The sequence below is a fragment of the Panthera uncia genome (genome assembly GCF_023721935.1).
Source record: "Panthera uncia isolate 11264 chromosome B3 unlocalized genomic scaffold, Puncia_PCG_1.0 HiC_scaffold_1, whole genome shotgun sequence".
In the NCBI taxonomy this organism is placed as follows: domain Eukaryota; kingdom Metazoa; phylum Chordata; class Mammalia; order Carnivora; family Felidae; genus Panthera; species Panthera uncia.
Window position 1 is genome coordinate 100,777,146 of NW_026057582.1, and position 24,008 is coordinate 100,801,153.

General features: G+C 43.1%; 1 protein-coding gene across 2 annotated transcripts in view; it reads right to left on the reverse strand.

The window, feature by feature from the left end:
- The window catches only part of RORA (RAR related orphan receptor A), a 711,367-nt gene that overhangs the window by 349,039 nt on the left and 338,320 nt on the right, over window positions 1–24,008 (reverse strand). The window lies entirely within an intron of this gene.

A 24,008-nucleotide genomic window follows, 5' to 3' on the forward strand; every position in this document is an offset into this window, starting at 1 on the left:
CGAATAGTAAGAGTTCGGGTACAATAAAACATGCCGTTTGAAAAAAAAAAAAAATCCAAGTGCCAGATTCGTCTCATGAGATCATGGGGGTAAAATGAATATGAGAAAGAGCATGGGCTGGGCCAGCTGGTACAAAGGCCCTGTTCTGCTAACAGCATCTCCCCCCCCCCCCCGAAAGGTCACCCGTAATATCCTTTGTGTCGATAACTGTGGCAATTAGTAATAGCCCCCAGCTTAGCGGGGAAAGCATTCCTTTATGACAAGAGCCAGCCAGACACAATCTTTCTACTCAGAGTTCAGGGTGTATATATGGGGAGAACCAGGCAGATTCACACTGTACATGCTTCCAATTAAAAATACAGACACTGAAAAGCAAAATGAATGTCACAGAAAAGAAAGTGCTGCCACCCACTCTTGGCCTAAAGGTCACTGTGCCTCAGCCTTGGCCATTATCTCCAGCCGCAAAGGTCAGGGGGGCTGTCTGCATTTCTGGGGAGTATGTAGGCTTTCATGAAGCCTCAAAATGACTATTGCTCTGACACCAGAATTAGTGATAAGCTCTCAGGAGAAGATGATAATAGAGAAATGGAGTGACTGTAACCTTTTCTACCATCTCTCTTGTCGGCTCCATGAAGCAGAGTCACAAGACATAAAACGAGAAGTTTCCACATTCTACAAAAGACTACAAGACTGCTGACTTAATTGGGTGCGTAACAAATGGCTATACCATTGCCAACAAGAAGACATCAAAGAGGAAGAAGCAAGCAGCGATTAAAACATCTCATGACAACAGCCTGGTGTGGAAACGGGCTCAAAGCGTATCTGGCCAGGTCTCGATATGGCGGTATAGGGTGTTAGCCGCGTGGTTCTGTGCACACTCGGATCACTGGGGCCTACCGTGAGCAGCAATACCAGATTTATTCGCAGAATTTCAGGGAATTTAAACATAGAACGCACTGGACTTGGAGTCAGACAGACCTGTGTTCAAATCTCAACGACTGTCCACACATGATGGGCAATTTAAATCACCTTTTATCATCGCTGTACTCTGCTTCCATAGCTTTTGCACCCACAAAGTTGGAATGATCTTAGTATCCACAACCTATAGTAGAAGGTTAAATTCACTGACAATTAAATGTGAGAAAAGATGGAAAAGTCCTTTATAAATTAACAGGTACAGTAGACAAATAGTAGTTATTATTATTCATGGTAACATCAACTCAGAGATTATCCCTATATAATGTTGAGGCAATGCTGCTTCTCTGTATTAGACCCTTCTAGGAGAGAAGATTTTCTGCTGTTGATGATTAATTGGAACCTGGGAAGTGCTACACATACAACTATTTAGGTGAGACTATTCATAAAACACAATAAGAAAAGTAAACCAAGGCACAGAGCACATGCATGAGCATATAGCTGAATGCGGCCTTTGACGGGTGGGTATCAGAAACAAAATTAGCAACTTGTAGCAGTTCAGCTAAGCTTCCTAGCAACAGAGATACATAATAACAACACCTAAATGGAGACTATCAGAAAACCACGGCAACCTTAGGATGTGCTATTAATCCCTCCACGTGGGCTCTTGCTAAAGGCATCTGACATTTTTCAATTCATCCAGTGTTAACAGGAATAGGGAATTTGATGTTTACACCTGCCAGGTATAGAGGATGAACAGGAATGACAGTTTGGTTAGTCAAAATATTTGTCCCATTTCTTCCCAGCAGGAAACAGATTTTGGTATCACCAACACCCTAAAACATAGAGAATCCCGGAACATAGCAGTAAGGATTTTCTTTCTCAAGTTCTATACATGACCCTGGTGAAAAAGTCTGGAAAAGATGCTTGTAGTCATTTTGAGCATAGCTTAGTAATAAAAAAAAGTAGCTGACTCAGGCTCAGGGTCTGGGACAGAGCTTCAGATCATGTTCCTCTGTGTGGCTGACCACCCTGACGATGTTCCTGGCACTGCTTTATTGGCCTGCATGTAACTCATTGGTAGACACAAGCTACTTGGTAAGATGTGGGAGAAATCTGTTCTTTAAAGTTTCCCAGAGCACTGGGTATCAAAAGAATGAAGTGCCTCTTGGCCTTTCATGTTGCAAACTAGAGAGAAAGACACAGCCTAGCAGGGCAGCTGAAACTTAGGATCAACTTTTATGATAATACAGAAACCACATGACAGATCATATAGGCACCTGCCTAACTTCTGACTCATTCACCAGGTGCTTCTGCTCTCCTCAGCTCCAAGAGAGCGTGCTGAGGAGATAAGCCACTCTTGTCACGGGCAGGAGTTTTCACTTGAAGTGTTCGGTCCCCCTATGTCTCCCCTCTCTTCTTTGTTAAAGAATCTAGGCATAGGTGTAAGATCATTGTGTTTCCACCAGATTTTCCAAGGATTTTTTTTTCTTGCTGCTCTTCCCCCAAATTCCCCTCCAACATGAAGAACCAGCACAGCACAATTCCACCTGGTGGAACTGGGCAGGTTTGGTGATAAGTTCAGGAAGGAGGACAATGGCAGAAACGTTTGTTGCTTTACAGTTAGTCACGTTTGTGTTTACTCTGCCACAGTTCTCCCATGGGGCAAGCAGAATTTGACTCCGGTCTTGGAGGGCAAGTGTGTGGTGTCTTACATTTCATCGTCTACTCTTTTGCAATGCTTGCTTATTAAAAAAACAAACCTGTCTCTGTATTAAATCTGAAGTGAAAATAAAATACAGATTTGTGGGCTTGCTCCGCAGGTAGTGAAATCAGGAATCCTGGTGAAGGCCTGGGAATCTAAGCTTTCAGCAATATCAAGTGATTCTCAAACTCACTGCAGTTAAAGACTGTGGCGACGCATCCCCAACAATCACGGCCCTTAACGGGCCAGAAGATTCTCACCACCAACTGAGGATATGGGTCAAGGGGAGAAGGAAATGTGGGACACAAGGAGAAAAGCTTGGGTAAAACGCCCTTCCTGGCATACTTGAGGCCACAATTAAGTAGCATGATAGATACTGTCTCTCCAGAAGGAAGCCCCCCAAATGCTTCCCACCACTCAGCGTTTTATTTCCCTTCCAACTCTCTCCCTAGCAGTATTCACCAGTATTCACCTTGGTGGAGTCTCCTTCACCAACAAGTCACCTGTTAAAATTTGAGCTCCGCTGGCAGATCTCCTGAATGGAATCTCTTGGGGGTGAGATCCATTCTTGACTTACAGAATTACCTACTTATAAATTGTTTCTAGAACTGGAAGGGTCCTTAGATAGTATCAAAATATATTAGCTTGCCAATCCAGATTTGATTTGATCTGATTTGGTGTTTTGAGAGACAGAGTGAGTACATGAGTGGGGGAGGGGCAGAGGGAGAGAATCTCAAGCAGGTTCCAGGCTCAGCACAGAGCTTGACACAAGGCTCAATCACACAACCATGAGATCAAGAGTTGAGCCAAAATCAAGAGTTGGATGCTTAACCGACTGAGCTACCCAGGCGCCCTTGGACAAGCCAGATTTTGGAAGCCACTGACACGATGCATTGATACTTTTACAACTTGAGAAATAAAACAAAAAATGTATATACACACATACACAATATTATATTATATACGGATCAAGGGGAAAGAAGAGTATTCTGTGAAGATAGGCTAGTTCTGGCAACTGCATGTTTATCTCAAACAGAGTGACGGAAAAAGTGTCCCCTCTTCTCTGGCCAGAGAACATGTGGAGAAGGAACAGAGTTTTAGGTGCCATTTCAGAGATGGAGGACAGAGACCCTGGGCCATCAGAGGAGTATACAAGAAGGAAAGAGAGGGAGAAAGAAAGCTGTTCTAGATATAGATAAGCTTAGGAGATGGCTCAGAGGAGGAGGAGGGCAACTGGGCAAACTGTGAGCAAATCTGTCAGAAGAGGAAGGAGGAGTCCTAACAGCGGAATATCAGAAAGACAAAGGAAAATCTTGCTCCTAATCTGTATGTAGAACTCTGCAAGGATGAACAACAGAAAGCCATTATGACTTCATTCATTCATCCATTCTTCATTCAATACACATTCAGTGGGAGTGCATCCAGGAATGGGTGACATATGGCTGGTGCCCTCAGCCAGGAAAATAATGAGAGACATTTTCATTATGGTGGGGCAAGGGTTATGATGGATGGAGGTTTGGGGACATGTGGGCAAAGCGTGAGAGCAGACAGAACATGTCGGGGAAGGCTTTCTCGATAACGTGGCGCCTCATGAGGCTTGAAGGGAAACAGTGAGCAGAGGTTTCATTCATAGGGGAAGATACCAGGAGACGGGAGGTATCATGGAGAAGCCTGAGACTGAAATTCTCTTTGCTTGTGCACGCAACATGGAAATAAATGTATCATATGTGAGCCTTTGCTCTCTTCACCTTGAATACCCCCTCTCACACACTTGTGAGGCTTTGGAATACAACCAGCAGTGTACCTTCAGCCAAAGGTTACTGATGTTGCTTTCTGGGTATTTGTAGCTGAAGGTATGCCTACTTCTTTCCAGTATAAACAGAGGAACTAAGGCTGGCACCAAGACAGAACACGGGAGCACGCAGCCAAGTTGAAGGCCTGCCTGGCTGCTGAAGGCGTTCTGCAAAATGGCACACAGGTGCTATCATCTAGCTATCAACTTCGGCAGCAAAACGAACTGAAGTGTGTTGACAGCTGCAGTAAAACACACTCAGAGTTAAACATAATTAAGCAAAATGATTAGCACTGAATAGAAGCTGGCAGGGAAGAACTCTGGTTTCTGAGACAAAAGTACAGGATCACAGCATATTATAGCTGGGAAGAGGTCTCACAGACCACAGAAAGAGTCCCCATTTTACGGATGAACAAACAAGGTCCAGAGAGGTGGGCAAAGGCAGAATGGACTGTGGAATAATCTAAGAAGCTATACTGCATCAAGGGAAGAGTGAGGACGCAGTGATCAAGGGGTTGGGAGTCTGCATCCCAAGTGTGCGATTCCCTGATCTCAGGGAAGTCCTTTAGTCTCCCTCGGCCTCAGTTTCCTCTTTGCAATATGGATTGCTGTGAGAACTGACTGCAGAGCCTATTCATGGTGAGTACATCATGTTACTGCACAGAGTCAGAACACGAGATTCACATCCTTGGTCCACCACTTGTGAGCTGTGACTCCCCGGGCCTCAGTTTTTCCACCTGTGAAATGGGAATAAGAATGCTGGTATGTGCCCTAACTACTTGCCAGGATAGGTGGAAGTCTTAAAAAGGAGAGCTGTGTCAATTTCTACGCAAGCCGTTGCTATTGTTTTACCATAATGGCAAGACGTGTTCTGGGCCTCCCTACCGGTTAGAAGCAGGGCCAAGACGGAACACGCAATGAAAGAGAAAGACCAGCTGAGGGCTTTTTTTCTGGGCCGCTGTTGGATTGCAATGCTTGGATTCTGCCAGCTAGGATCAGAAAGTCTGATGGGCCAGAACAGAGCTAAAGAGTGAGAACAGGTCTGCAGCACGGGCAATGCAAAACGGTCTCATTTCTGGGTGGAACCCCAAGGGACAGTCGGGATGGAGGAAAGCAGGGTGGCAGCAGGAAGGAGAGGAAAAACCCTGGGGAAAGGCAGCAGCCTGCCTGAGTTTCACTCAGTTTTCAGATTCATTAAAGAGAAAAAAAAAATACACCAAAAAAAAAAAAAAAAAAAAAAAGAAAAAAGCAAAACCCCAGTTTGGTTAATCCACGAGAAATAATAGCAAGGCTGCAGAGAGGGTGGGAACGCCCGACATTTTCGCAGCTCCGGCTGGCTCACCATCCCCCCAGCTTGGTGCTCCTCCCGATCCCACATCTCCAACACTCTCATTACATTGTGCAGCAGAAAGAAGGCCCGGTGCCCTTGGATGTGAGCGAGTGCTTACTTGCCACAGGAATGTTCTGTGCTTTCATATGCTTCACTTTTTTCCCTCTGAGGCTTGGGAATGAACTGGGCAGTATTTTAGGTGTCTGCTTTGCAGAAAGATGACAAGCCTATATGTGGTTTTCCTTCTTACCCGGGCCCTTGCTGCTGCCTACAACGCTCTCTTCTGGCCTCCCTGCCTCACATCCCGCTCACCTCTGAGGCCCAGGGCAGGGCTCCCACAGGGCTCTCTTCACGTCAGTCTCTGCCCTGAGCACTTGCCGAAGAGTTCCCGTTTACCTGTCTCCCCACCAGAGGGTAGTTCCCCAAGGGCAATGGCCTTGTTTTCCTCGGCGATTCACCTCTGAGTTCCCTACACTTGATCCAGTGCTTTGCATATGGGGCATTTGCTCAGAACATGTATGGCTTAGGGACCAGCAGCATGAGCACCACTTGGAGTCTATGAGAAACACAGAATCTCAGACTCCACACAGCCCCTTCTAATCTGAATCTTCAATTTAACAAGATGCCCGGGTAACCTGTGGCCATGTTCAAGTTTAAGACACTAGACGAGGTAGGGTGGGAAGCAGTGAATCAGAGTTTGGGGAAGAATCGAGTTATACCCGCTAAAGTCCTCCCTCCTCCGGGAGGACACACAGTTGAGGGAAGGCTGACTCTTCAACCCCCTCTCCTCAGCCCTGCAGCAGATTCCTAGTGTGAACTCTGCAAAGCTTGGGGGCCTGTTTCCTACCACCTACACCTACTACTTTCAAAAAAACCACAACCTGGACCTGGAACAGAACCAGACCTGCCAAAATGCCTGAGGACATTTCACCGAAATGTGGCTGGCCTGATGGGAAGCTGGCGTGACCAGAAATATCAGAAGTCTTCCCTCTTGAGGTTTTGAGCTTTGCGTTGCACGTTCAATGGTCCAGATTGAGATCAGATGAGTCAAGTTCAGATAACCATCCAAACCTTTGAGATGGGGACTGAAACCAAATCTGTGTTCTCAAACCATTCTAAATGTGTTGATCGCTGGTTCTGGCTTGCCATACAAACCAACCCAAGAGCATATAGTCATTTCTCTAATAGCAGTTGCATAATTTGCTCAGCAGTGGAAAATCTTAAGTGTAGCACCAAAGGTCAAAAGTTGCGAGAAACTTAACACCTTTGGGCCAAACCTCAAGCTTCTAATAACAAAGGCTCTCAATCGAACTCTCAGAGGAAAACAGAGGCCATTTGGCCCAAAGTCCAGCATAAATAGGTAAGAACTATGCTGTCCCTTAAAAATGGCTGAACTATGGGGCACCTGGGTAGCTCAGTAGGTTAAGTGTCCAACTTTTGATGTCAGTTCAGGTCATGATCTCATGGTTCATGGGATTGAGCCCCATCAGGCTCTGTGCTGACAGCACGGAGCCTTCTTGGGATTCTCTCTCCCTCTCTCTCTGCCCCCTAAATAAAAAAATAAACTTAAAAAAAAAAGGCTTAACTCTTTGCTAGAGCGTTAAGGATAACCACCCCAGAGTAGTGCCTTCTGCCCCCAGAAGACTAAAGCCCACGTGTGGTTCATGAAACAGTAACCCATAGCCATGGCCAGTGGGGTATGGAGATACTGAAATCCAGGAAGTGGGATCAAAGCCCTCAGCCTTATCTGCTAAATTCTCTGAATTGTGACATGCTAAATATCTGTTATTATCTGAGTACAAAATTCTAAAATGTCTGCTGCGTGTCAAAGCTATTAACTCAATGTATATTTACTGGGAATTCACTGTGTGCCAGGGAAGTGTTGGGTATTTAGAATTCAGTGTGGAACTTCCCATTTTTTTAACCCTCACTGCCTTTCTCTTTTCAAATATTTAGTGACCATCCACTGGGTACTAAAAACTGTGCGGGGCCTGGAGCGGGAGATTGGCTGTCCTGGAGCCCCTGGTGCCCCAGCTGGGAGTAACAGAGGCATCAACCAATTACGTGGTGGGAAAAGTCTTTTAATAATGATGTGCAGATAGTCCTTAGGGATATCCTTAGCAATCACGCTCCAGCTTGAGCCCCTGGGAAAGACTTTGGGCTGTTCCCAAGGATGTCAACAATAAAACTAGCTCCTAAAGACACCATTGACAGTGCTATATCCTTTTTGGAACTGAAAATGCATGAGGGAATCACACGCATATCCCGGTTGATAAAGAGGTCAACCATCCATAGCAGAGATGGCTTAATGTCAATCACATGTCTCAGAAAAATGTGCTTACCTCTTAATTTTTGTAAATCAACTCCCACTAGAGGAGCTGGGTCTGTCTGTAGACTCACCCACTTACACCGGTTAAGCACCTTTCTGTTTCAAAGCACCTTCATAAATGTTTGCTCATTGGGCTCTCAGAGTCACCCTGGGGGTAGTTGGTGTCTCGTCACAATGTGACATGACTAGTGTGTGCAGCATGGAGATGACGACTCTTTTTACGCTGTACTCGCGGTCAAGCAAAAGGCAGCCACTTCTTACTTTTAAACTGTTAGAATTTTTTTTTTTTAATTCCAAGGAACGAAGGGTCTCCCTAAACTGCCTTTTCCTTTATGTAACTTGACATTAAGTATCCTGGTGTGTTAGACTCCCCTCCATTTCAGTGGCCCTGCAGAAGGCCACACCACTCAGATTTCAAGAGATGAAAGGATCTAAAGAAATTCTAGGTCACTGGGCTCTTCTCAATCCGTATACTAAGCTGCCCTTGAAATAGGTCCTTAGTTTTAGGAAAGAATATAATTCATGGAGGTGGTCAACTTTTTAAAATTATTTTCACTCTAGATTTTATCTTAGCTCTACATGATGCATATGGCAACCTCCATTAGCATGGCAGGCAACCAGCTCAGAGAGATAGGAAGTGGGCACTTGAATATCGTCTATACACAAATCTTTAACTTCCTTTAGAATTTTTCTAAGCCTGTGGATTCTTCATTATTCAAATGGCAGACCTTGATTTTTTACCCCTCCTCCCAAGGTTACCTCCTGTGGGTCTTGGCATCCTTCTTCTCTGCAAAGGTCAGGACAAGAAGGAAAAGGATAAAGCACAGAGAAACTCAAAACTGTCTATATGTCAAGATCCTTAGCTGGGATGTATATATGGGCAAAAAATTTAAAAAGCGGGCAAGAGAAAGTAAAACTAATATATGGGCAAGAAAGGCAATTATCCAATAGGGAGAGAGCCTTGCTTGAGAGTACCAGACAGGACTCTCACAGACCCACAGTCCTATATATCAAGACACCGACGGAGGGCACTGTGGAGAAATGCAGAAAGTGACAGGGCAGATGCCACTGGAGTTGGCAAACTGCATCCTCTTCCACCAGACGACACATTCCCAGCAGCGAAAGGAAAGAAGTGGGAGGTGGGAGGTGTGCTCTGGGTTAGGAAAATAAACAGAAAGAGGCACTTGTATGAGTTTTCATGTTATTCAGTGAAGTTACAATAGGACAGATTCTCTTCCCAAAGCATGCCCAGAACAGCTATTTAAAGGGGGAAGGGGAGCAGGAACTGTATAAGCTTCTACTAGATTCTGAGGTCGGAGCCTTAATTAGAGTCACGATTGTATTGTACGTCTATTTGTGTAACTGTTCAATTAGAAGTGTAATAGCTGGGACAGAGATCTTAATGAGCTTTTAGTGTCGTGATGCTTTAAGACTGCCTTTTTTTGGGTTATTGTTATTATTAAGCTATCATATGGGCTTTTTCCTCACCGAAGTCCAATTATACAGCTCTCCCTTCCGACAACTTGAAATACCAGGCTGACTCTTTGTATATCTTTGTATATCAAATGCCGGGCATTAAAGATGGCCTGTTTTTCCCTCATCATCTTCATGATTAGTATGTAAATGGTTCCGTGGATCTACCCTGTGGTCAATATAACCTCTGGGAATGTTGGAATTGGAGGGCAAATCTTTCACAGCGGGGAAAACTGAGATTCAGACAGATGAAGTGACCTACCTGTTATGGCACAAATGGTTCGTGACAGAGCTGGGGCTGGCACCCCGGTAGCCTGACTCTACAGGAGAAAAACAATGAGAATGCTTGTACATGTCATAGACTAATGTTACAACATATACAAGCAACTGGTTCATTTGAAAAAAGAACCAACTGATTCATTAAAAAAAAAAAATCCTCCTCCAAGACTTTGTTTTGTTGGTTTTAACTTGATAGGTACTTTCTCTCTGCCCTTCATTACTTTGACTTGGGTACACTTAAAGAGGATACTATATTTTCTGTTATATAAAGGGGATAGCACTCACATGCACCCTGGTTTAAGCAAACCTGATCTATGCAACCTGTATTCATGAAGCCTCATAAGTGGAAATGGCATTTCTTTCTGTTTTGTTTGTTACTTTAAAAAAGTGATTCTCTGGGGGCATCTGGGTGGCTCAATCAGTTAAGGTCTGACTTCAGCGCAGGTCATGATCTCAAAGTTAGTGACTTTGAGACCCGTGTTGGGCTCTGTGTTGACAGCTTAGAGCCTGGAGCTTGTTTTGGATTCTGTGTCTCCTTCTCTCTCTGCCCCTCCCTCCCCTGTGTCTCTCCCTGCCCCTCCCCTGCTTGCGTTCTGTCTCTCTGTCTCTCAAAAATGGGACAAAAAAATTTTTTTAAATAAAAAAAAGGATTCCCTGCCTCAGTTTCCTCATATATAAAATTGGCATAATAATGGCACCTACTTTACAAGATTATTGGGGAGACTCAACAGAATACAGTTAACCTGTTTAGCATCCTACTTGACAGACAGTCGATCTCGATCAATGCTAGCTGCTTTTGCTCTCTCATGATCACAAAGGGATGGCCAGAATATCCTGTAGCCAACCAGTCAGAATCATTTTCTGTATTTGCAGAAGGAGGTGGAGAGGCCTGGGTGGGATGCTGGGGTGCTGTATTTGCTAATATTGTGAGATGATTAAAAAGAAAGAGAAAATTAATGCCAGAGCTTGTAAAAATGGCTGTTGCGACAAAACAATTATTCTATTATAAATTAATAATGTGATTCATTTATGATGTGTTATTGAGTGCTTGAAAAATGAACTCCCCTCAACTATTCTCTTCAAAATCCATTTATTGTCCAAGATAAATTTAAGAGTAGTGTCACATTTTGAAAAATGTTATTTTATTGGCCATAATTTTTCATGATTCCGATGGGGACCTGGTGACAGCCCAACACAGCAAATGTCCTTCATGTTGCCATCCTTTCTGTTTCTTCAAAGCTGAATTGTCCTGGGACCACTTGCAATGTGATTTATTTGTCCCTGGGCCAGCGGAAGGTTCCATGTAGGTGAAAATGGATGTTTGGCCAGTTGAAGAGAAATGAAATGAGACCCGCAGGCTGACTTATTTAGTGGAAAGAGGTAAGTAACTAAGGAACATTATATCACTCTACATTCTGACTACATGGAGGTCTGGATGATTCATGTCCCTCAGAGATACACATGGACTTACACATGATCTATGAGAAGGAAGAAAGCAGTAACACAGTAAGGAGAATGAGCACGTATGAGCCTCTCAGTGCTATGCCTTCTGCTATACGCTTTACATATATTTACTCACGTGGTAATTACAACAGTCCAGTGAAGCTTAGGTTCAACGAGATTAGAAAATATGTTCAGAATCACAGAGCACGAAGTACCACCAGCACTTGGTTTGTGCCCAGTTTGGGCTGAATCGAAAGGACCGTGGTGTTGCCCGTGTTGCAGACATATTGCTTTATCTCGTTTCTTCCTTTGGGGAATACTGTCAGGCACCCACTCTTACAATGAAATTGATGTTGTACTGAGAAAATAAGAGTCTAGAGAAACTCAGGATTAAAATGAGTAAGAGATGTTTAAGTCCTGGCTCTCCCAGGACTGATCCAATGTTCTTTCTACCACACTCCAGTTCTCAGGAATAAGGCAGGAGGTTGCCAGCCATATCCGATGGACCAGGTGCAGGGCTGGCCATCAGAGAAATGGGTTCTAGCTCAGTCTGAAAATCTAACTATCTGGAACCTGGCCCTTCACTTCTTTGCACCTCTATTTCCTCATCTGTCAAATGAGGAAGCTGAACTAGAAGATCTCCAAGGTCCATTGTGGCTTGAACATTCCATTATCCTATTATCTTTGTGCTCTGATAAGTAGAAGCATGTAGCCCTGGGCTTATTAATATTAACTGGGACAAACAAGTGAAATTACTTTATGAAAATCGAGCTGTGGTTGCTGCTTGGAGCCAAATCTGCCTTATGAGACTCACTCTACGTACTGGTGATGGGATTGCTGATGGCTCCTTGGCCGGAGCCCATGAACGCCCTGCAGTTTCACTTTCTAGCTGATGCCAAGGGTGAGTGTCCTCCACAGACAGATGAAATTGAGGCACAGCACAGTTTAAGTGAAAGGAATAAGTCAAATCAGTCACGTTTAGCCTGACTCATCTTTCATCCATCTCCTTCCGAATGCTTGCTCAGTGCAGCTCAGCTCAAAGGTCATCCCCTCCTAGAAATGGCCCCAGAAGGCTCAGCCCACAGTGATGAGTTGGTTTTTGGAAAACTCAAAAGAGTTCCTGCTCTCTATGCTCTTATCATTCATAGACTGGGACTCAGGCATGTCTATATGTTTCAGTATCTGAGATCTGTAATGAAGATCCTTTGTGCCAGGGGCAGGCAACGTTTTATGCTTTGGGGAGGATAAAGATGGAAGGCCACAGATTTCCTATTCGACCTATATTGCCCTGTTCGCCAAGTTTATTTTAATGCTCTGCTCTTGGGTTCTCACAGAAGACGCTTCAAGAACAACTGCACAAAGTATTTTAAGGCATATCCTATAGGAATTTTGCTAAGGCTACAGCTAAGTTGATCTCTCTCTCTCAATGCCCCCAATATGAAGTCCTATGAGAGAGATTTCTTTTCACTGTTTAATTTCAGGAAAATAGCTACCCTATTTTGACCATCCTTTTGTTAATAAGACTTGTAAACTGACAGTGTCTCCCCTTTTGTTCTGGCTTCTGGGAAGCCCAGGTCAAATATGAAACAAATCGATACAGTGTTGCTTATTCCATTTGATCTGTGTAATGTATTTTTCATTTGGTCACGGTAGTTTTCAGTTTTATTTAAACTTTCTCTGATCCTGGTTCTCTAGTCCTATTTATATCCTCCCATTGTGTATCAGAAGTTTCCTTTCAAGTTGCCACAATATTTTTTTTTAAGTTTATTTATTTATTTTTGAGAGACACAGAGAGCGAAAAGCTAAAGAGAATCCAAAGTAGGTCCTGTGCTGTCAGCACAGAGCCTGACATGGGGCTCCTTCTTACAAACTGGGATCATGACCTGAGCTGAAATCAAGACTCCAATGCCCAATCGACCGAGCCACCCAGGCAGCCATGCCCCAAATATTTTTTAAAAGGAGGTGAAATGCAAGTAAACACATAAATACAATCCACTATTTCTTTGAATTTGCAAGGCCTAGCATCGTGCCTGAAATTTGGCCAGTACTCAAAAAATGCCCACTGCTTCCTTCACAGGGAAACATGTTTCACCTAAGAGGCAGTTCCTGAGAGTTAGAGCTGTGTCAAGAACAGCTGTGTGGTTCCAGTCCCTAGGGGTTGTGTGAATACACTGGAGAAGCACCTCAGCCAACTCCATCTCCGTTTCCTCAGCTGTAAGAGTAGTACTATCTCCCTTGGGGGTGAATAGTAGAGGAGCTGGTGTGCATCAAGCACTGAAGCTCTTAGCACAGACACCTTTTGGGGGAAAAGAAAAGTAGCCTTTATTACTGAAAAGGATTCATGCATTGAAAGCGATCTTGTTAGTTTAAGATTAACTTCCAAACCTGACTGTCCTGTTGAGTTAGCCAGCTCTGTTATCAGAAGTATCACAGACTAAGGGTCAACAATCAATCCTGCTTGCATTGCTATTGTGAGGGGTTTTTAAAAAGCTGATGAGGGGCTGAATGAGGTAATTATTAAGGCTTCCTTTCAACCTCAAAGTGCATGATACTTGGGTTTCAAATCCATTCAGTCAGAGGTAGCACAAGGGTGTTGTGTGTGTGTGGGGGGGGGGGGGGTGGGAGGAAACCCTAATGTCATTTTATTAGAAGTTTTTAGGGGTGCCTGGGTGGCTCAGTTGGTTAAAGAGCCAACTTTGGCTCAGGTCATGATCTCACGGTTCATGAGTTCAAGCCCCATGTTAGACTCTGTGCTGACAGCTCAGAGCCTGGAGCATGCTTTGGATTCTATGTCTGTCTGTCTGTATCTCTCTCTCTCTCTCTCTCTCAAAAATAAACCAACATTAAAAAAAAAGTTTTGGGGGCACTTGGGTGGCTCAGTCAGTTCACTGTCCGACTCCTGATCTAGGCTCAGGTCATGATCTCATGGTTTGTGACATCAAGTCCACATGGGCTCTGTGCTGACAGTATGGAACCTGCTTAACATTCTCTCTCTCTGTGCTTCTCTCAAAAGAAATGAAGTTAAGAAAAAAAAAAGAAGTTCTCTCTTCTTTCATGTGTATATTTTACTAGAGATCTTAACAAGCGACTATTAAAGCATTTTCCAGGGCAAAACACCCAGGAAGAGACTTGAGAAAATGTCAGAGTGCTTCACGCCTTGCTATTTACCAGTAAGTAAAGAGCTGCTACCTCTATGGCTTGCCAAAAACATGTTAGCAACGTGATTATTTCCACTGAGGCACAGACAGCACACTTCAAACTAGGAAGCTGTCTAGAACGCGTGCCAAATGTGATGGACATTCAAGTTTCATTACTGTCAACCTCACACCGAATTGCTCCATTATGCACCCCCATTAGTTTACAATCTTTTGATGGTGGTGTCCTTCGGAAAATGTGCCTCATCTAGGAAAAAAAAAACACATCAGCTCTCTACATTTTGGCTGGAATGACCCTAAAATTGCAGGTCCCCAATGCAACTATGGTAACTGTCTTCTACTGACCTTTGTCTGAGGAGTTGACAGGCACCTGAATGGGGTAGAATTAAGAGGTGGGAAATGCTCTAGAGATATAGAAGCCATCAGGTGATTTCACTATCTCAAAAATGGATTGTTCTTTTCCATGAAAATCCCAGAAGGGGTATCTATTATAGAGGTTGGGGTGGTAGGTTGCACCCAGGTAGTCCACAATGTAGACAGTCCAAATGCACCTGCAGCTGGAGACAAAATGGCAGTCTCTGTAATAAAGGACAGGTTTCAATTTAACATTCCCGGGTCAGTAAATACTTTGGCTGGACACAGGACTGGCCATCTCTTGTTGGTAGAGACTCTTGAACTCTGAGTGGGCAGGACTCGTGGCAAGCAGTGGCAAACCATGTCCACTAAGTGGGTTGTCTACATATACCACTTGGTATAAACATTTAAGAGCTTCAAGCTGGCTCAGCAGGTCCCAGGTTAGGGCTTTCATAAAGCTCTTTTTCTGGGAGATTCCCCAGTCTCTTGAGGGAAACGGGAAGAAACATTAGAGGGCAGGGGTGCCTGGGTGGCCCTGGTGGTTAAGCATCGGACTCCTGACTTCAGCTTAGGTCATGATCTCATGGTTCATGGGTTCAAGCTCTGCACCAGGCTCTGGGCTGACAGCACTAAGGCTTCTGGGGATTCTCTCTCTCTCTCTCTCTCTGCCCGTCCCTTGCTATCTCTCTCTCTCTCAAAAATAAACTTTTAAAAAAAAAGAGAGAGAGAGAGACATTAGAGGGCAAGCTAGCAACTATAGCTCTTTCTCCTCCCTGGAAAATCATAAAACAGACAACTGAATTCAAGTGATGCTGGTCCCAAGAATGCTGGCCTGACAGCCATGGTGTCCTCCTCTGGTCCCCTCTGGCTTTTGTGTGTGCTGCCTTCCTTCCTCGCTCCACACTCCCCATGCTACACTTCAGAGAGAGGAGGCAATTCAGCTAGGATACAGTGTAAGACTCTGAATTTGCAGCACGGTCAAGAGAAGGTGACTGTGGGGTTGTCTATTTTCTTCATTTCCTGCTTATCTTCCCTTACTTGGGGCCAAAAGCTCATCATGGTTGATCAGGCCAAAGAAAAGAGCCACATGAAGTGGTTCTTGCAATAGTGACATTAGAATTCATCAGATATTTGGCCAGGACTTGTTATTATTCATAATTTCACTGATAAGGTGATGAACAAGGCTAGGGTTATTGCCATCAGCTGAGTAACCAGGTGGTATATATTGAGATATTTATTTACTTACATATTATTTAATGTTTACTTATTTATTATTTTGAGAGAGACAGCGCAAGTGGGAAAAGAGCAGAGAGAGAGGGAGACACAGAATCCAAAGCAGGCTCCAGGCCCTGAGCTGCCAGCACAGAGCCCGACATGGGTCTCAAACTCACAAACTGTGAGACCATGAACCTGAGCTGAAGTTGGATGCTTAAATGACTGAGCCACCCAGGCACCCCTACTGAGATATTTATTGAATTACTATTATGTGCCAAGTCGCATGCTAAGCACTGCGAGGATATTTAAAGGTGAATTAAATGTAAATCCTGTGCTCAAATTAATTGAGGAGAGATTAAGTGAGGAGAGATAAGGTACCTACTTATATAGCAAGAGGGTGAGAAGCGCATCTAAGAGTTATAGACAGAATTTTGGGCGATTTTAGTAAGAGCACTGATGTCTTCATACAATTATCTCCCAGAATTCATGAAAAAGGCCATTTATATGCTGGTCCTTGATGGATAAAAAGAACCTGGCCTTGAAACAGGGGTGGTGGTGCCGTGACAAGTGGCAGCAATCATAAGGCAGAGAGGTAGTTAGCCAGCAGGTGTCTGTGTCCTGAAGGCTACGGAGGTACTTTGCTATTGCATCACACAGTCAGCTTATGACTGTGTGTGTGTGTGTGTGTGTGTGTGTGTGTGTGTGTGCACGCGCGCATGCGAGTGTGTGTGTGTGTGTAAGTGATGCTACTTTTGCACAGAAACCTGCTTAATGTCAGGAAAGCCTAAGACCTGGCCAATGGCCTGAGCTTCCCACCTCTCCCATAGCCACTCTGGTTCTCGATGGTTACACTTTTATGCTGGCTCAATTCCTTACCATCGGGAGTCACAGATGGGTCACTTACAGAGTTGGGTCACCATCCCTGTGACATTAGAATATGCCTGCCTCTGGCCCTCATGGGAGACAAGTCCCAATCACAGTGTTCTTTTCCAAGATAGTCAACACCAGCTTCTACAGGAAATGATTTTTTAAACAACATTTTAGAGCTTTCATTTGCCTCACCAGTCCTATCATGAAGACATACCGGAGCTTACTGGTTTGCCAGAAAATTCAAGCTGGAAAGGTTCAGCCAGATTCTCTTTCCTCCAAAGTGAGAACTTTTGGAAACGGCACATTAGAACAGGCATGGGGAATGGGGATTATAATGCACTTCTGTGCACGATAGCTCAGGTCTAAGAAAAAAGATGGGCTAAGATCCAGGCAACAGAAGTTTTGTCCACTTTCCCAAATTACACTCCTGCCATAGATCAAAGTTGTGTGTGTGTGTGTGTGTGTGTGTGTGTGTGTGTTTTCCCAAAACCACACCAAAGCACACATTTGGAGGCCAAACTCTTCAAGGGCACTTAAGAAGTATTTGGTAACCTTCCTGTTAAATTTGGAGTTCAGTTTGCAAGCCCAAGGTGTACTAAATAATGACCTCATTGAACCACTGTCCTAGCAAACAAAGCATTGCTTATGGGACCAGAGGACTATATCCATAGGAGGTCTAAAGTATTTTATGAGTACCATTTATTTCAAGAAGTCAGGGACAGCCAGATTACCCATAATGCCACTCATCAAATAAATACCGCCAAGTCAGATTTTGACTCATCCATTTTTCTCCTACCTTGTTAAAACCATTCAGCCTAGGAAAGCTGATGAGGGGAAAGTTATGCCTACATCCTAAAGGCTGGCTGGTTTTTCCACTAAAAAAGGAAAACCTTCCCCTTTTATAGAAATGGCTTTCCTTTCCAACTTCACCAGGTTCAGAGGCTCTTATGTAGTCAGTTTCTATAAGCCACAATCATGTGTAATTAAGAACTTGAAGGATGCAATGCAGCATCCTAGGTTGTAGATCCTGAAATGGAAAAAGGACATTAGTGTGAAAACTGATGAAATCGAAATCAAGTCTTAACTTTACTTGATACCTACGTGCCAATGTTAACTTCTCAAGTTTGACAAGTGAATCACAGTTATGTAAGAGATTAACATTAGGGGAACTGGGTATCAGCTTTGCAGCTCTTCGTAAATCTAAAATTATTCCAGGGGCACCTGGGTGGCTCAGTCGGTTAAGCATCTGACTCTTGATTTGGGCTCAGGTCATGGTCTCATGGTTTGTGAGTCTGAGCCCCAAAGCAGGCTCTGCACTGACAGCCAGGAACCTGCGTGGGATTCTCTTTCTCCTCTCTCTCAAAATAAATAAATAAGTAAAAATATTTAAAAGTTTTTCCAAAATAAACAGTTTATTAAAAAAACTTTATGGATGAACTTATGTTTTGGACAGCAACTCACCGGCAGTGCTCTCAGGAAATCACCATATCAGGAAGCAAATATAACATAGCAGAGAGGTCTAGGAGGAGCTCAATATCTGAGGCCCAGACACCTCAATATCTAGTGAATGAAGATGTGGTTCATTCATAGACAGAGGGACTCTTGCTGCCCCCAATGCCAGTATCACCACAGGCTGAACTGTCATTCCAGTTAGATCCCTCCTACTGCAGGATGTATGGTCATTGTTCTGTGGCTCCCCAGCACCCAGACTATCAAATTCAACTCCTTAGCATGGCACAAAGGTCCTCAACCCTTGCTCATCCCCTGTATTCTTCTATCTCACAAGCACACGTATTGTTCAATGCTATCTGCCTTTCACCCGCTTTTTTGACCTCTCTGAATATCCTTTTGTATCTTTCTTACCAAGGTACCAGGGTAATCCCTACTCATTTTTTGTTTTCTATTTTTTCCCAATCCTTTATTTATGTCCCCCCACCTTTCTCCATCCTTCCTTCTTCTTGGTTTTCAGGTTTCAAGGGTTAAATCCTTCAAGATTCTTCCCTAATCTTTCCCCTCCCCCAACCTCAGCTGGTTCCTCTCCCCAGTCCATGATCAAATTGTTCATCCCACATCCTAAATGTCTACCAAACATCCTCTGCACCAGATGGTGGTCTTTTATGGGTAAAGGCTGTGTGTGTGTGTGTGTGTGTGTGTGTGTGTGTGTGCGCGCGCGCGCGCACGCGTTTTCCAACATCCTAATCTTTTAGCCAAGTATTCAGCACAAAGTAGGTTACAGTAATAAATGAATCAATGAATAAAATGGTCAAACCCCTTAGATCTATTCCAGAAGTGCGCATGTACTTCTAAGGCCAGGAGAACTTGCTATTAAACATTAAATGTTATTTCTACAGGAATAATTTCCAAATACACTCACGATTAGCAGTGAGCTCACACATTTCAGTAGTACTAACAATATGTACAGAGCATTTTGCAGAATGACATAATGAGAATGACAACATTTTATGACTAAGTACCAGATAATGAAAGAAAATTAATTAATGCACTGCTAAGATAAATGACTATAAGAACTTGGGGAAAAAAAAACCCTGCCATAGCTATTATGTTTCCAAGTTGGTTCTAGAATATAAAGTAGCTTCTACTGAGCAACTCTCACATCCAATTAGCTGTATTAGCTCTATTAAATTGGGATACAACCAGAGATACCCAGATGCTGTTTTAAACATCCCCAAATAATACATTCTGGAGCAAAAAGCAAATTCTGTAGGTAACTGCCATGTGTAAAATAGTAGGGAATTGATCTTTGCATAGTAATTCATGAAAGAGGGGGCAAAGACAGAATCCAAAGCAGTCTGTCTATCCTTCTAGGCATATTTGTCCATTAGTTTAATGAAGAATCCACCTAAAACAAATAAAGTAGTTTTCAATGTCAACATTAATTTCACCAAGCCAAGGCATCAGGTCCTAAAGGTAGTGAAGGGGGTTGGGGGGAGAAAAACCTAAACCAACTTTATTTTGCAGCTAGGATCCCACCCCACCTTTGGTAAATGCTCAAGAAAATTGCTAAAAATCTCATTTTATGAGTTCACTGCTCATAAAATTTATGTATTTGAACATTACATTTCATAGGTTTTGGAGGAAGAGCTTATTCTAAAATTCTGCTTCTTTCCAGAATGAAGTCACATTTACCAGGGTATAGCTGATGAAGTTACAAATTTCTTTTTATGTCATTCATTTTTTCAGAACCATGCATCAAGCACCTATTATGTACTGAGCATTGTTCTATGTGCTGGAAACACAGGAGTAAACAGAATAAAGTTCCAAGCACTGTAGCCTTACATTCTAGCTTAGGTGTTGGCAAATCTCTTTCGTAAAAGGGTCAGGAAAGTACTTTTTTTTGCTTGGCACCCAGACTGTCTTTTGCAGTACTCAACCTTGCCATTTTGGTAAAAGTGCAGCCATAGACAATATGTAAAGAAATGAATGTGGCTGTATTCCAAAAAAACTTTATTGACATAAATGGGCAGGGGCCCATACTTGGCTTTGCAAAAATAGTTTGCCAACTTCTGTTCCAGTTCATGAAATTTCTTATCAATCACTGGAATCAAATAGTAGTGCTACAGAACTTATAGAACGACTTAAAGAATTATAGAAATTGAGTGCTGAAAAAGGACACTTATTTTAGCCTTACTTTCCCCTCATGTGGCAATATCGAGGTTCAGAGTGTGGCCTTTACAGTCAGTCTGCCGGCGTTCAAATCCTGCCTTTCTATTTACCAAAGGTGATCTGGGGCAAGCTACTTAATCTCTCTAGGCTTCATTTTTATCATTGATAAAAGGAGGGTAATAATAATATCTACATCTCAGGAGGCTCTTGAGATAACCCAGATAACTATCAGGGCACAAGGCTCACAGGAAACCCATGAAAAAATTCTAGTTATGTATGACACAACAACAACAACAACAACAACAACAACAACAACAACAACAGTGAAGGTTCAGGGAGGAGACATGACTGGCATGTAAGTACCCTGAGGGGAACCCAGGTACTGTGCCTTCCAAGGCAAGGTCCTGTCTGAACCACATGATCCATGAGTAATAAAAGCTGGGCATACCTACAAATGGTAGCAAAACGTAGTCCAGTTCTCCAAGAAAGCTTAAGGCTGTCCTCTGATGTATGGAGAGGGATTTGGGGGGAAAAAGGACTACCCCAAGCCCTTGGTTAGAAATGTATGTGGTGTTGTCCCATCAATATGTTCAACAGTGAGGCTTCCAGTGGTACCCTAGAGAAGAATATGGCCATTCAGAGAATAAATTTCTGCAGTAGAGGCCTAAGGCAGATGAAAGAACCCAATTCCTCCATGCACAAAGGAAGTCAGGGCTTCCATACATGTACTGTAAACTGGAATGCCTCTATGAGGTTAAATGTTTTGGCTTCTTCTACCTGGCAGTGTGCTCCAGGAGACCACCCAATGAGCCTTGTGAAATATTATTTTTCATGGTAATTATTTTCAACCTTTTGCTTGTTTCACTTAAGGATCAGGTTCTCCAAAAACTCTTTTGAAGACCACAGTTGCTCAGGATATTTAATGAAAGTTATCCTTAGGGAAAGAGAAAAGCCAGAGCCGTGAGAGCCAAGAGTTTAGTGCCTTCATCCACCACACCCTTCTGGAGGCCCACAAGGTTCTACTATTTCAAGCAAATCAATCCACAACAGCATAAAGGTTCTCTTAGGGAACTTGAAGCTAATTAGTTGTTGAGTGTAACAGAGTGAGGAAAATTAATTTTCTGAGGTTGGTCCTCCCCCCATAATTGTTTTTTTCTGAGGTTGGTGTTTTCTGGGATCTATCATTTGTGGGTTCTGACAGGAAGTAGGAGGGCTAAAAGACCACCACACGGTTAGAGTCAGTAGAATTATCCTTTTGACAAATGGTTTAGCTGACTAGAGACATCTGGGTCACATGGGCCTTGAACTGGATTTTAAAGTCTTTCTTCCCAAGCCAAAGACAACAGTTGCTTTGGAAGTCCTGTATATCACTGCACTGGTGCCCATACATATTATCCCCTCACCCCCTTTTTTTTGGGGGGGAGGCTATATCCTCATCACATATAAGAGACTTCACTTAATGGTGAAAAGATATTTGGACACCCCTCTGGGAACTACCTCCATGGTCAGTTAAACATCCACCCCATAGACTCTTCTTCCCAACCTCCTTTCAGAACGACGTGGCAGATACACGTTGCGGAAGCTCGCAGAGGAGAGGGGGCATTCTGGGTGAAGGGGACAGAAGGGCAGGGCACAGAGCTGTGCATGAGAGGCACATGGTCGGGACCCCTCAGATCAGTTCTGCAGGGCAGGTGTGCAGGGAGAAAGTCAGTCTTCTGGTGAGGCTGAGTAGTTCTCCCTGACCGATCACTGAGAATTGAGAATAGTACATTATGTAGGATCAACTGGGAGGATGAAAGTTGAAGACAGTCATAGAGGAAGGTGGGAGGTACCCAGAGTAAGAGGTAAGTCCACAGAAGAGTCTGTGTCACCCAGACCCCTGTGCTGGAACACTTCACCAAAGGTGGTGGAGACTGGGTATTAAGCTGGCTGACCCTGTCACCGACCAGAGTATTGCAAGACATTCTTGCTTTCTTTCCTATTTTTATTTTTTTTTCTATTGCAGTTTTATTTACTTTATCTTATTTTATTTTAATTTTTATCTATCTATCATCTATTTGTTTATTTAACTCCAAGTTAGTTAACATATAGTATAATAATAATTTTAGGAGTAGAATTTGGTGATTCATCACTTACGTATAACACCCAGGGCTCATCCCAACAAACGCCCTCCTTAATGCCCATCACCCATTTAGCCCATCCCCCACCCACCTCCCTCTAGCAGCCCTCAGTTTGTTCTCTGTATTTAAGAGTCTCTTATGGTTTGCCTCCCTCTCTGTTTTTATCTTATTTTTCCTGCCCTTCCCCTATGTTCATCTGTTTTGTTTCTTAAATTCCACATATGAGTGAAATCATATGATATTTTTCTTTCTCTGACTGACTTATTTCCCTCACCCACTTTTAAAACCTTTGTTATCAGATCAAGGCATTATGGGAGAGTCACACGACTTCAACCGACCTATGTATTACACTTATTGAGATGTTTGATTTTCTTTTCTGAAATTGTTTGGAAGGTTTGCATATTTAGCACTTCTAGGAAGTTTTCGAAAAGCAATTCTATCTAGCATTCATGATTCAAATATTAACCTGTTCAATATACATGTATGGGACATCTTCTACATCTAGGACTTATGCCATGAAAACACAGTTCTTTCCTCAAGGATGAGTGAGACTGGCAGACACCCAGTCACAATTCAACATGCTAAGATGCTATTACAGAGGTCTATACAACTCTGGGGATTATGGCTAAGACCTTTTAGAAGTAACGTCATCTGAATCCAAGGGTGAGAAGCAGTTTAGAAGCAAGGCAACTAAATGGGAAGAATGAACATGTACATAGATGCTAAAATTTCTTGGGACCTAATGTAGTCTCATTAAAACTGAAAGCTTGTATGTCCTTCACCTGTTTCAGTGTGGTTCTCTCTTATCCCTCTTATTAAATATCCCAGTCTCCCCAAGGCCTACCACACTGCCTAATATTTTGTAAGAATACTAGAATGATGGTGAATGAATGAATGAGTGTTCTTGTGCCTTTTTCTGGCAAGCATTTCTCCCTAGGAGACAGCAAGTTCTCTGGGAATAAGGACTGGGATTATTTTATGTGATTCTAAGATATCTTAGGATCTAGTTGATTTAATTGGTGATTAAAAACAATCAAGATTTAGACAAGGATTACAAGCCAATTCAATGGACAAGGAAGAGCCTTTGAACAAATGGTTCAGTCACAACTGTGAGTCTACACGCAAAAGATTTAAACTGGACCCTTACCTCACATGGCACACAAGAATTAAAATGAATCACAGGCCTAAACGTAAAAGCTAAAAACTATAAAACCCTTAGAAGAAAACAAAGGATGACTTTTTGTGACTTTGGAAAAGGCGCTGGTTTCTTAGATTTGACACCAAAAGCCTAAGTGACCAACAAAAAATACAAATTAGACTCCTACAAAATTAAAAATATCTGTGCTTTAAAGGACACAATCAAGAAAGTGAAAAGACAACCCCGAGAACAGGAGAATATCCTGA